We start from the raw sequence: 9,851 nt of genomic DNA on the forward strand, positions 1-9,851 counted from the left end.
TGCTACACAAAGTGGGCCCTATCTAAGAGCATGAGGGTAAACAGTGGTTTCTATCTTCCAGGAAAATCTTGAACTCAAATTTTAAACTGTAAAATTTGATGAGCCATCTTTGAAAATGAAAATGAAAATGATCAGTGGATATGCCGCAGTTTCACTGCCCTGTTAGGTTTTTTTTCCACAATTATCATTTATTCCGAATCTGCAAGCTTTATGTAAAATCTCTGATGTGTCCTTTATAAATCTTTATAGAGTCCCTTCTCTTTAAATGAGCATCTGGTGCTGTTTGGTGTTTGTGATTGGCAGGTTTAGGAGAGGAGAGGCTCTGGCTCTCAGTTTCTACATTAATTCTTACCATGAATTATTCCTCAGGATCGTGAGCCCAAACATCCTTTTTATATCTCTGCCTTAAATGTGCCAGTAACTCTGCCAAAAGACTCTATACTGGAACTAAGGCTTACAGTATATTTTCTTTCCATCTCTTAACTTTTGCATTTTTTACTCTTGGAATAATCATTTAGAGGACAAGCAGCTTCTTAGCACCTGTACAAAACAATTCCTTATTTGTCTTCAAAGTTTACACCAATGTGAGCGTGCAAATTATATACCATCACAAACCAGAACCCAAGAATGACCTCAGTGCAGAGCAACGCAGCATGTCCCATCCAGTACATCTGGTTCACTTTAGCTGCAGCATCAACAAGTGCCTGTACCGACACAGCATTTTTTCCTTCCTTCTCTCACACTCACAAAGAGAACACATATGAAGCATGTGGGATGATGTGCAGATCCCTCTGAAAGCATAAAAACTAATGTATATTTCATGAGGTATTAGATGCTGTATTATTCATGATGGTCTACTGCTGTTTTGTTTGGGAGACAGAGAGCTAAACAATAGTCTCATGGCATAATGGTGGAGGATTAGAATACACAGACTCCACAAAAGCTCACAAGGAGTCCATTCATAATTGTATTAAGTAATTTTCTGTGAAAAAAAATCATTTTAATTATTTGGTGGAATTCCTTTACATAAAAATGACTCAGGTTTTAGAGAAAGACTGAGCAGAGGGAAAGATGAGACAGAACTAGAAACAGTGGGTGTACATGTGAGCTCTGGAAGACACGATAGTGTGATAATACTTTTTATTGCAGTGAATCATGTGTTAAAAAGTAGTCAAACTTCCTCTTCACGCCCTGATGTATTTGATTATGCATGTTTTTAGTTATTTTATGTTCAGCACTTTGTTCAATGGCTGCCGTCGTAAAGTGTTTTATAAAAAAAGGTGGCTTGGCTTGGCTTGATTATAATCTTTCAACATCTAAAACAGGTCTTGATCCTAACATCAGCTAGTCTAAGCAGAAACGAGCACATTCACTGAAGCACCTTAACACTGACCTAACCTTAAAAACCTGCTTCTACTACAGCCTCTACGCCCTGAACAACGCTGCCTTTGTTCCCCACGTATAGAGTGGAAAATGAAGCAGGTCCCATGCTGTAAATCATTTGAAACAAACGAGGTTACAGGTTTTAGTTGTAGGTTATATCAGCTATGCTTGCTGAGTGTCAGCCCCATGAGCAACCTCCTCCAGGCTGGCTGCAGCTCTTCTGCAGGAAGCTTGGCAGGGAACGCATGCCCGACCCCATGACATATTGAAAGTATTTATTTAAACACACAAAATAGTTCTCTTGGAGGATTTAGGGTGAACTGTGCTGTCATACATCTCTTTCTTCAAATTCCAGTGTGTTTTTAGCACAAGACCTATTCTTAACAACTACATGCAGTATTTGTATATCAAAGTTGTCAGTGAACTGCAGTAACATAGAGCAGTGTAGCATCTTCCCAGCTTAGTTGTTTTGGGTTTGGCTTGTGTACCATTAGTTTTGACAGCACAAGGCTGAAATGGATTTATAAAAGCATTGCATAACTCTAATTGTGAACAAAAATACAGATAAACTCAGTGACCAGTGCATTAAGTTTCCAAAAGCAAATATTTTCCCAAACAGCTGCTTTAAATAGAGAGTATGTATTGGTCTTATCTTCATCAGGTGACCGAAAATACCAGACAAATATAAAGTAAAATGAAAAGCAACCTTACTTCTATGATTGTAAAAGAACCGAGAAAACAAATCTAGAGTTCTTCTTGTAGAAATGCACAAAAGAAAAACAAAACAAAAAAACAACTTGTGAATGCAGATACAACTTGGGTCTGAATGTTCACAATAAGTGCTTGTTTCTCCAGGATTTAAGATAAAAATATGAAAACACACAAAAAACTCAAACTCAGAACAAGTTTCTTCTATTCTGAGAAGAAAAACTTGTCGATTACAGGAGTAAATGCAGCCTCTTAATTTAAATTTGTTTACAGCCACCGTGATGCAAAGAGGTTTTAGATGTTCAAGCTGGGTGCAAAATCCTAGTGCTTACTTACTTTTATAAAGAAGTTTATGGTGTCTGAACCAGGAGAAACTAAATAAATGTAAAGGCAAATACACTTAACTTAAAAAAAAAAAAACTGAATAAGGTCAGTGAATGAGGATGAAGTGTTAGACAAAATTAAATTTCTAGAGGCCAATCGGTGGCTTTGTTCCCCTTCCAAACTCTTTCTGCCACCTTAAGGGGACTTTTTTGTTTGTTTGGACTTTCTTTTGTTGTCGATATTGTCCCAAAAGACATTGTTTCACAACAATTTCACAAACTGTCAAGTTTCATTGGTTTTCTTCAACAAATAATTTGAAGGCATATTATTAGAAAAAGCAATATTACGTTGTACCCATTCATTATATCAGGAAGTTGAAAGCAGGCTGGTGGATATGATACTTTAAAGTTATGGATCCTAATACAGACATCTTTGTGAGATACAGCGGGCACCTGAGACCTTAAACCAACATAAATAAATGAGACCCAGACTGGAAAAAGCAACATCGCGAGGACCAAGAGCCAGAAAGAAATAATAAAAGTGAGCGGGGGAGACAAAGTGAACAAATCTAGTTTAGCCACGAGTGATCCTATCTCCACAGCAACTCTTTGTGTTTGCAGTGAGCAGTTTGTGAGCTTTGGCACTGAGTGACTCCTCTCCCCATGTTAGCCCCCTTTCCTAACGGCCATCCTTGAAAGGTTGGACAGAGAGAAGGGCATGATGCGAGAAAGAGATAAAATGTGGAGCAATGTGTAGAGAGGAGAACAGAGGTATGGTGGGAGGAGAGGAGAAGTAAAGAGTGAAGGGGGGATAGTGACTTGAGAGGGGAGTTGGAGGACATTCCTAAGCCAGCTGTGGGTTGGAGGGGGAATTCTCACTGAATGCCTGACAAATAAAACAAGGCACAGGCTATTTCAGTATTCCAAAAACCTACTGGCACATCACAGCGCAATGAGGGGGAAAGAAGGATTTTGGAAGGAAAAAGAGGGAGGCTAATGAGAGAACCAGCAGGCTGCAAGGTCCGGTAAGGCAGGCCTAAAACCGCAGCAGTCCAGCGGTTAACCTTTCACTGCCTCTCCCTCTCCTGTCTCTTACAAAATGGAGGCAGAACCTGGCAGCAGTTGCCGCGGTCGTTGGGCCCTGACAGCACGCACATTCCTCTTGCACTGACAGGTGATGGGGTTGTTTAATAAAGGCAGGATTTGGTGGGGGTGCAGCAAAGGAGAGGAGAAGTCAAAGGGCATCACAGATTGTAAAAGGCAGAGTTGAGCAGCCATAAGGTAGCTACTGCTGTTCAGCAGACATAAAACTACATTTTACACTCAGATTTATTACTCAATACAACATGTTCCAAATGTGTTTCATCTCATTTGTAAGGATCAGTTCTGTAAAATACTCTGTTACTTTTCCATGCACTCATACTTACTGTTACACAGTCAGCATGTGGTGTTAATATGTAACAGCTAGAACAGGGAAGAGGAAGCGTGCTGTGCAGTCACCTTGTTTTAGGTGTTAGATTTTAGTCATTACATTCAGTTGCAGTGGGAGATGTTTTCTTTCTTTCTTTCTTTCTTTAGCTGATTGTTAGCAAGAACATGCAAAAACTACCCAGTAGATTTTAATGCAATCTTGTAACAAGGTTGGAGATTGGCATAAGAGGAACTAAGACAGTCTTGTTAAAGATTTAAATAAAGCATTTATGGGTTGTTTGGCTGCAGTTTTACTCATCATAAAAGACAGGACCATTTGCCTTGATTTAGCTCTGCACACTCTGAATGTCCTCTTTCTTTTCAAAATATGTTTAACTAAGATTCCCTAACATTAATTTGTGATTTTGTCTGCTACTCTATACACCTTCTGATATGTCCCCCGAGGTATAATTAAAGGGCAAAACCAGCCCACTTGAATGGTAAATGTAAGGTAGTCATGAATTGTTTTATTGTTCGTTTTCTGCTTACCCAGCATGACCTTCAGAGCAGCGCCTTTCAAATGGAGCCTTCTTTCATTCCTGCACCTCTTTAGAAGTGAAGGGACTTGTTACCTTGGTAACCTTTAAAATTGAGTCATGCAATACTTCCCATAACATTTAGTCATTGCCAAACCTACATCTTAAAAAAGGTGCAGATTGTTTAATTATAATGTCTACAGAATGGTTTCCCAAAAACAAATGTTTCTGAAAGTTAAATAAAAACAAAAAAAGTACTCCCCTATGAGGAAATTCTGAATCTCGGGGATAAGTAGTAATAAGAAATAAAAATCCCCCCTTTCTTCCATGTAACACTGTGCATTATCTATGCTTTGTTTTTGACTTTGACAGTCTCTCATTTTAGTGGTTGACATAATTTTCTATCCATCAGTTAAATTCGGCATGCAATACGTCATACTTTTTTGCTACCTCCACATTCAAGAGCTGAGTTAATTCATACAGCAACTTGTTTCTTTAAGATACTGTAAGTGATGAACAGCAGTGAGGAAGTGTAAAAGGCGGAGCAATAAAATAATAAAGGCCCATATATAGTAACAAACGTTTAAATATTTATAATACTAGATTTCTTGCAACCACGATCAAAACTGTTGCTGCATCTATCTGGATCTACATGCAGAGACTTGCCTTTTAGCAACAGCTACTGCTGAGTGTATCCGTGTTAAGCTGATAGAGTAGGAAGAACCACAACAATGCACGATGGGCTGAGTGCGCCTGCATCACAGATGTGATGTCAGAGATTTCTAGTTAAACTTGCAATTTTGTGACTGTTATATCTGATTTGTGTCTCCCATCCAGCATTTATGACATTAAAACGTTGACCTTGTAATGCGAACTGCCCCGTGTCCTTTCATGTTTACACAAATTAGCTATCAGTCTGCTGGGCTGCATGTTAAGCATCCTCTGAATTTTGAGGAGCACATCCACGGGGGTCCTCACAACACTTTTCATGTCATTCAGTAGACGGCTGGGGATTTCCGGTGCTGCCACCAAGGAACGATGTCCATGTGTATATGAATGCAGCCACATCGCAGCCCCCTCTCCTGAAAAAATCCTTGTGATCCTCCCAACAGCATGCAAGTTTGTCTGTCCTGCTGCTTTTGCTTTTTCCTTCCTCTGTCCTCCCTTTACCACAGAGATGAGAGGACAAGCAGGAAGACAGTGATTATTTCATTGGGAAATCCCACATCCTGCAATTTTATCTTTTTATCTCTGTGAGGAGCATCAGATAAATGTAACATCACTTGAAGGGTCAAAAAAAAAAAACATGATAAAGGGGTGATAGCACTTTGACACAAGGCAGTTTGATGTGTGAATATAAAGGAGCAAGCTGTTAAAGAGCTAATCAGTCAGGAGCAATGTGCACACTTCCTTCGCTCTGGACTCAAAGTCAAAAGCCACTTCCTCGAGTGGAGTGTCATTTAGGATGACAGCTGCTGGTATACCACGGCAACCACATCAACTGTCCTTTTCCGTCTCCATCTATTCATCATAAAGTCTTCCTCAGTACTAAAATTATTCTGCACATGATGCATCGCTTTCACTGGGTCAAAGCAGGAGTGACGCACATAGCTAGCAGTTTCAAAGGCTTTTTGTAAAAACTGTTAAGGCTATTAATGTGGATAGCAAATGTGCCCTGTGGAAAAAGCCCTGAAGCAGCAGGAGTGTTCCATCCCCGCTTCCTTGCATCCCACATCACTGATGGAAATGATTAAGTATATTGGAGTGTAATTCCACCCCCATCAGTCTGGCTCTTAAAATAGAGGAATGGAGAGGAAAGCGGCTGGCCCGGGCGTGGATCTGAGTTCCTCTGATTGGAGCAGCAACTTGTTATTAGGCTGATGTTGGCCTGTGACTACACCACAGACTTGCCATGTGGGGGAGAGGTTCATAGCATCACTGGCTTAGAAATACCCCTCTCCTCTCCTAAAACACTCTCTTAGCCCTGTATCACCAGTCCTTGGTTATGAGTGCATTATTAATTTATATCCCCCTGAACAAACCTTTAGAGGTATATAAACACAAACAAAAGAGGAAATGGGTCTAAGAAGTATTTCTTGGTATCTTTTAACAAAATGTTGGTTTATAAAGAGCATGTGTTCAACTGGCAGTTTTGTAACTGGTGTGATATTTATCATGTTTTCAAACCACACACATCTGGCGCAGTGTAACAGCTCTGGTCATTGTGTTCACTGGAGGCTGGTAGGAAATTAGGCATAAACCATTGAAACTTTTCAAAAGAAGTGGGTACTCCTACCGGCCGAAAGTCACAGCCCTGTAATTTGGACCTCTACAAAAGGACCTGATGCCTTAACCAAAACAGGGGCAAAAGGTGTAAAGCACTGGATATCTAGTATTTTAAAAAAAGGAGCAAAAAACAAATCAAAAAGACATAAGACAAGGAGCTTTTCAACACAAGACACAGATATGTCTCACTGAGGTTAACCAGACGAACAGACAGCAGCCACAACCATGTTTCAAATATTAAAACTTGTTTCATAGATGAACAGGATTAAATTGAGAAACAGTTTTGAAAAATTAAAAAATAAATAAATAAATAAAAGACATGTTTTGTTGCTACATCTAACATACTGCTGCTGTAGATGAACTCAACCACGAACCCGGTGGTTTTTTTATGTGGCTTGATTTCTATTTCTGCTACGTGAAGATGAGTAATAACTCTTGCTGCTACATTCTTCCCAAAAATATTTCACCGATTCTCAGGCTTGCTGGCTTGACCTCTGCTGCAAATCCATAAAAACAAATAAGTAAAATATTTACTTATACAATGATCACAGGATGTGCCTGCAAATGGAACAAAGCACAAATTGAAAATTTGCAGCCCCACAGAAGCACAGCTGCTGCTTCTTGCATCACATGACAGCAGAATATGACTGTGAAGAAGCTCTAACACGATACAAAAGACTTATCAACTACTATATCATCTGATGTGAGAGTCCTGTGATGAGCTCTGGACCCCGCAGCTGTGAAGCGTTGGTCAGGTTGCATGTCAGAAGTTCAAGACCAGTTGTGGTTTGTGTGATGCCGCAGAGAAACCAACTCTGCTTGTGCTGTCATTAAATACACTCACTTATCACATGCTCAAAACAGCAAACAAGTGGCTGACTATGATCCAGCTCAGTCCGTTAACTGGTTATCTTCAAACTTGCCAGGAAAAATTAGTGCACGGGTTTCTCTGTATGCAGTATTTCTGCTTACAGAAAAAACTAATTTGAGAGTGCATGGGTGAGTCAAGCAGATGTGCACACAGATATAGAGAGGATGAAGAAACTGACTCATATCACATGAAACTAATAATAAATGCATTTCCTGTGAACTGATGTTATCTTATAATAACATCTAATACCATCAGATGCATTTTAAAAAAAAAGTTATCATTGTAGAACATCTTGACCTTTCCCACTTAAACTTTTATATGAATTAATTTAAATGAATAAACTTTAATGCTAGCTGCTACATGATAAATAAAGTAAACATTGTTGAATATAATTTCAGATGTGGTGGGTGAACTTGTCCTGACTGGGAGAACTTCAGATGAGATTAGTAATGAGCTGCAATCAGTAGGTTTTGTTCCAGTATCATCCTCCTCTTCCTTTGTAACCAAATTTAATCAGATTCCAGGCATGACCAACAAAATCGGAAAATGTTTACAATATAATAGATGTTTCAACACAAACCTAACTACTGCAATTACCCCTGCAGAACATCCTTCTTCCAGCCTATGATCCCACAACATCCCAAATCGATACTCAGGACAGCTAACTATAAGCTAACCCATTTGGAGTAACAAGCGTACCCATCTCCTTGCTGCGTAAACCCTTCCACTGCTCCGAGACGGTGGCATATCCAGGAGATTTTCAGTGGGGTGGTCAAAAGAAGACAGACTTCAGTGTGGGGTGAACAATCAATAGATTTTACTAACTGCAATGTCCAGCAGGATCATTCTTAACTTTGGTTACAATCAGTGTGAGAAATACACGGATTCTTGGGTGTCTCTTAAAAATTGCTTTAAGCTTTTCCCAGTGTCAAAAACAAAAGTCTTTTCATAGATTTTAAAGATTGCAGAAGATATGAACTTTGAAAAATAGCTAATTGGTACAAAGACAACATGTCATTTATTTCAGAAAGGAAAGAAAGGTTTTAAAGCTTACTTATATTGCAGAGTAAATCCACAGAAGGTTCAATGATCTACCATTTTAACACAAGTTTTTAAATCTACAGACTGAAGTGTGGCTCTGTTTTTAACCCTCACACCACACCACTCATGAACTGTACCTGCCTACATTTCACACACGGGTTAGCCACATACACAACCAGTCAAAAGTTACATTACATGCAATAGGAAAGTGTGTCCAAACTTTTGAGTGGTCCTCCGCCATTGGTTCTCTTTAACAAACTCACTCATAACACTTATTGTCACTTTTCATCATTAATTCAGAAAACACGGATTTATAGTTTATGCATTTGGTCTATTTAATTTATATCCCACTTTCTCAAATATGTAGAAGCACCTCAAAGTGTTTTGAAGAGCAAAAAAGAAAAAGAAAATACACAATTAAACCCTTGATGCTTATTGTCACAAAATTGAGGGACCACTTTGTCTTTTTTTTATTATTTATTTCTTTTCATCTAATTATTCAGTTTGATTTACATATTAGTTTTTCTTTTACTCTTATTTAGAACAGGAGTTAATCTGAGAGGGAATGTGGAGAACATCTACTTCTAATTATCAGAAAACTCTAACTAGGTTGGATAATAGATTCCAAATAGCTGACTCAGGCAGGCGTGGGTGAAGCATTAAAGGAGGCGGACTGAGTGTAAGATCAGGAAAAGGAGGAGGGGGAGCAGAAAGATATGACTCCCTCTCAGGTTTTGACCTTTGGCTGCCCCCATGCTTGTGTTTCACCACAGATTGAGACCAGATTGAATTTGTTAGTCCAGGAGATGACTGACTGACAGAGTCCAGCACACAGACCTAGTGGAGCTTTCTTCCCTCCAGTGTCTATCTTTTCGTGCTGTTGATACCTAATATGCTCTAGAGATCTTTAAATCATGCTGACATAACCAGCATGCAGCACCCATCAACATGGAGTGGTAATGTAGCCTGAATGGATGTGCGTCCCCAAGCTGACAAAAGCTTCTACCACTACCAAAACCCTATCAGTAGTTATCTTTACAGAAAGAGCTGAGTGGAGCTAGAACCATCATCATTTACATGCTGTCCTCCTCTCGATTCCCAGGACACATTAGAAGCTTGACAAAGACGGAGAGATCTTACATCCCGAAAGCTTAATGCTAAAGCAAAAACAACAGAACTGCATAAAAACAAAACACAAGCTAATCATCATGGCTCCAAACACTTCACAGATACATTCACATGCATGGACTACAAGACCACCCCTGAGAGCTGACCTGGCCATGCCCCCCCACC

This window comes from Melanotaenia boesemani, chromosome 2, assembly GCF_017639745.1.
Source record: "Melanotaenia boesemani isolate fMelBoe1 chromosome 2, fMelBoe1.pri, whole genome shotgun sequence".
Classification (NCBI taxonomy): domain Eukaryota; kingdom Metazoa; phylum Chordata; class Actinopteri; order Atheriniformes; family Melanotaeniidae; genus Melanotaenia; species Melanotaenia boesemani.